The sequence below is a fragment of the Vigna radiata genome, chromosome 2, assembly GCF_000741045.1.
Source record: "Vigna radiata var. radiata cultivar VC1973A chromosome 2, Vradiata_ver6, whole genome shotgun sequence".
NCBI lineage: Eukaryota > Viridiplantae > Streptophyta > Magnoliopsida > Fabales > Fabaceae > Vigna > Vigna radiata.
In genome coordinates this window covers 14,823,286-14,828,623 of record NC_028352.1, presented here as the reverse complement: position 1 = coordinate 14,828,623, position 5,338 = coordinate 14,823,286, and positions in this window count along the sequence as shown.

The window sequence follows — 5,338 nt, the reverse complement described above, 5'->3', positions numbered from 1 at the left end:
AAGGCTGCCATGAAAACCTCGTCATCCTCCAAGCTCGCATCGGACCACCACCATGAGCAACCATTTGCCGCCATCGGACCACCACCAGTACAAAGCTCATCGCGAGTTTCTCCTCCTGATCTACAAGACAAAACCCAGAAAACGCAGCAGCCAAAAAAACCCCAAATCAAACCCAAAAAAGAAAACCTAACGCATGCCTTGAGCTCGCACAACCCTCACAGCGCCTCACCACCTCCATTCACAATGCCATCAAAACTACAAGCAAACCCTAAATCAGAACCTCCAACGTTCTACTACAGGGAAGAAATTCTAGCACGTTTCTCCTTCGCGACAACAACCCTCGTAGGTGCCAAGGTCTTTGTCGCTGAGGTGATTCTGGCCACATGATTCGTCAACATGCTCTATAATGCCACCAAAGCGCTCCTCATATGTAGTCCCTCTAGACTCACAGTTGTTTTGAGTAATGATATCTTCTCAGTTTTATTCTCCCACTTCTAATTCATCGTAGTACTAAACCATTGTTAAGTCCCTGACAAGTGTACCAGATTGTTATCAAGTAATATAAAATGGGTAAGTCCAAGTATCGTTTCCCAAAGGACTCTTAGGCCTTACTTTTCATGTAAACAAATCGTGTAAGACTTGAGGAAAGAATTAAGTTGAGGTGTGTATGCAAAGAACAAAAATAAACATGCAAATGTAGTGATTCAATTGGCTAAAAGAAACTATGGATGAATGAAGTTGTTGGGGTTTACAATTTCATCTTATCCACCCTCATATATCTACTCTTCTTATTTAATTTGCTTATTTATCATATTTTCATGCAAACTTTCTTAGTCTACCCTTAGCCCAATCCCTTGGTGAAAAGAGCCTATTACTAATTACTGGCTTGCTATCCCTAGCCTCCCCTAGTAATTAATAATGCATGATAAGCGGAAGCAAAATACAATTGATTGTCGTACCCCTATCCCTAGGCGGTATTAACATAATCAAGGAATTCAACACCAGTTCATGACATTACTGTACGTCCCCGTATCAATAAAGACAAACAACATTTACCGAATGAGTTAAACGATAAAAGCATTAAGCACAGGTGAAGAACCCAACAATTGATAAATCAAGCATATGCAAGCATATAAAATAAATAAGAATTTGGATATATGAGAGTTTCAAAAGATTACATTGTTCCCCAACAACCTAGGGTTTAGTTCACCATAATCATGGTGAATCTAGATGAAATATGATGAAAGAATGGAAGAAAGAACCCTAAACTTGGTAGATTGGAGCCTAAGCATCCAAGGAACCTCCTCCAAGGTGTGTGGAATAGCTCTGGACATTTCTCTCTGCCAAAACAATGTGTTTTGATTCGAACTGGGGTTATATATAGGCCCAAAAAGATAACAGAAAGATTACAGAATCTAGCTAATAAAAACAGACAACCGCCCAGGCGCCTAAGTTCACCGCTCAGCGGTTTTCTTCTAGTCGCTTTGACCGCTCAGCGTCAGTTTTGCCGTTGAGCGGTTTCCCTCTAATCGCTCTAGACGCTCAGCGGTCCATTCTGGCGCTCAACGGTTCACTTGACCCTTCTTTTCAGCCTTTTTTCTCTTCTTTCACGGGTCTAAGTCCACCTTACTTTACTCTCATCTTCAATTCACCTTAAATCCCTGCAAAGCAATGTAAAAACAAGCATAATATCTCTAAAATCAACTTTTGACTCTCACATGACTCAACTAAGTGTTTTCTAACACTTGATTGCTTTAAGATTGCTCACTCTTAATTTTTGGTTTTGTGGTGGACGGGGACGAAGGAGACGACACCAGTGAGGGAAGGAGAAAAGTTTGGAAGATTGATTCTAAAAAAATAAAAAAACATGACACTCCACTATTCGCCAATTCAGCTTCTTTTTAATGTTGGTTTTGGAGGACGAGAAATTATGGTTTCCTAAAAGAGAAGGATCAAAATGTAACTTATTTTGAAAGATTGACTAAAAACAAATTCGCTTAATAGTTTAAAGACTAAAAACATATTTAATCCTTAAAAAATCTATATTAAAATATTTTGTGTATAATAATATTTCTTATACAATATAGTAATAATTATTAAAAAATATAGTGAATATACTGTAATAATGTTTAAAGAAATTTTAAAACTGCTATTCACTAAAAATAAAATTATACAACATATAAACTTTTAAATGAATAAAGTTTGACACATGAAATGTTTATTATATTTTTAGTATTTATAAAAATATAAATATATGTAATTCCATGGTATAAATCATGAACTGAATGTATAAATTTTCATTTTATTTATTTCTTTTATAAAGTTGTGTACTTTCTTAAAATTATCTTTTATTAAATAAATAAGGTTTAGTTCAGTTCTCTCTAATGTTAATATTAAAATAAAATTTTATCTTTCTTCGACTGTTCTTATTATTCTTTTTGGTTAAAGTTGATAAATAAAGTATAATATAAAACAATTAACATGCATGCGAAGATATAAAGTTAAGCTTTGTTAACAAAGAGAAATTTACAAGTACAAGAAGCAGAAAAAGACACAAATAATATGAAAATTTCTATAAAGCAACCTTACCAACTTACTCCAATTACAACCTTATAACATTCGACCTAATAGAATCTTATAAAAATACCTAAACTTGACATTTTGGAAAGATTCCTTACTTGATATACATAAATATAGAGCATTTATGAAAGATTCCTTACTTCATATGCATAAACATAGAGCATTTTTTAATTCCTTGTGTCTTTGGCATGTGCTTTGGTAGCTATAGCCTTTCACTCTTGACCAATTGTATATGATCAACTATCCTACTTCCCTTCCCCCTCTTGAATTTGTAAACATATCCAACTATTGCCAACTCATTATGTTGTTGTCTCTTTTCCCAAACATTTGCACATGCTTCTCTAGCCATCTTACAGATCCTACCATAACAATATAAAGCAGAATACATTTTCCTTATAAATTCTATTATTTCAACCTGCCAAAGGACATGTTTATACTGGTGCTTAAACACATACAACAGTAGCAATGTTTTCATACCAGTTGAGTTTTAGTTCCGTAGAGAATAACATGAAGCAAAATTTCAATTCAACTACACAAAAGCGTGCATTACATTTCTTCTCCTTAGTTTTGTTTCTTTCAAATACAAAATGCTACTTTTAGAGGGAATTTCTTTGCTTTTTGGAGGTAGTTTCTTTTTCTCTACAGTGCAAGAACGCTCACTATTTATTTTTAGAGAATGAAAAATATAAATTGCTATAAAATATTATAACACTATCTCTAATTTGGAGTTATAAGATTAGCTAAATGGTAAAAGTTGGAAAGAAGGCTGGGAGAGGTATTGAATTCAACTCCTTTCAATAACATTTGGAAGTTATGAGATTGGTTTGAAGTGTTTGGAATGAAGGATGAGAGAAGTTCAAGGTTTAATGTAACACATGCAGCAAGGGTAGAATGGTCTAATGAAAATACAACCTAGCAGGGAATAAGGAGGGGCACAAGAAACAGACTAACTAACTCCAAGCTAGATGACTTTTATTGGTTTAGGACCTAATCCATATATTTGGTTGGTGAAGGGGAGAGAGGGTGTGAATTCTGTTGGCTTTTTCTGCATTCTTTCTATGCATTTTCTCTAGTTTTGGTTTACGTGTATTTGATCTGACATTTAAAGGGAATTTATTCCTAAAATTCTCTTTTGTTCCTTTCTGGAATCTTAATAATACTACTACTCAGAGCATTACTCTATTGCCTTTTATCTTTCTGTTGAGTGCAGGTGTTAATATTTTTGGTATTCCCGTAAGCTTCAATATTGTTAGATTCAATACTACTACATTGGTGCTTTCATTCCAATGGCAAAGAATACACGTCTCAAGGACCTCACTACTGATGTCAAGCAGATCCTTGAAATTATGGAGACATGGGATCGTGAAAATGCTACACGATTCGAGATTTTGGAGTCTGCAGTGGATGCCTTACTGTAGAATAAAACTGCAAACCCTTCAAGGATGTCTTAGTGTCAAGTTAGACTTTACGCGCTTTGATGGGTCAGATGTCTTACAATGGATATTCAAGGCAAAGCAATTTTTCTCCTATTACAACACTCCAAATGATCAACGACTCACTATTGTTGCAATACATTTGGACAAGGATGTGGTTCTTTGGTATCAAATGATGACTCGTCATGAGTCATTTCACTCTTGGGTTACTTTTACACGTGCGTTAGAGTTGGAATTTGGTCCCTTTCCCTATGAGTGTTCTAGATCCCATCTATTTAAGTTAACCCAAACAACTTTTGTGCATGGATATTATGTTCAATTTACTGCTCTGGCTAACCGTGTGCAAGGTGTCACCACTAAAGCCTTTTTAGATTGTTTTATCGGATGGTTAAAACTGGACATTCGAAGGGATGTGATTGCTCAATCTCCATCAACCTTGATTCGCTTTGTTTCATTGGCCAAATTGTATGAAGAGAAGTACATGAATAAACCCAAACACTATCAGCCTTATACAACAACCAAAACATCAGCCACAAACACCAGCCTCCCTATAACCCAAACCATTAAATCCACTAATTTACCACCCTTGCTCCCAAATCTGACTACAGCTTTACCACCATCCAAAATACTCATATCAAGAGGATAACCCCCGTTGAGATGTAACAGAGAAGGGAAAAAGGACTCTGTTGTACGTGTGAGGTGAAATTTTCCCCAAACCATAGGTGTCCCAACAAGCAATATTTATTGCTTCAATTACAAGAGGAGAATTCTGCAGACTTACCCCCTGAACCTCCGGATATTGAGTAGAGCGGTGAATTAAATTTGTTACAAGAGCACAATTTATCTTATAATGTTTTAAAAGGAGCTTCTAGATTGGGCACAATGAAATTTCAGGGTTTTATTAATGGCATCACAGTCCAAGTTTTACTAGACAGTGGTTCGAGTGATAAGATTTTGCAACCTAGAATAGCTCACTGTTTGAAGTTGCCTATTGAACCCATCTCAAATTTTCAAGTTCTGGTGGGCAATGACAATGCCTTAATTGTGGAAGGATTGGTCAAGGATTTGGAAGTTCGAATTCAGGGTCATTCCTTGACTTTCCCAGTGTATTTATTACCTGTTATTGGGGCAAATTTAGTGTTAGGGGCTGCTTGGTTAGCTACCCTGGGTCCTCACATTTCATATTACAGTACTCTTACTTTGAAGTTTTATTTGGGCAATCAATTTGTCACATTGCATGAAGAGCAACCAACCTTACCTTTACAAGATCAATATCATCATCTCAAACGCATGAATCATACGCGTGCCATAATTGAGCTTTTTAC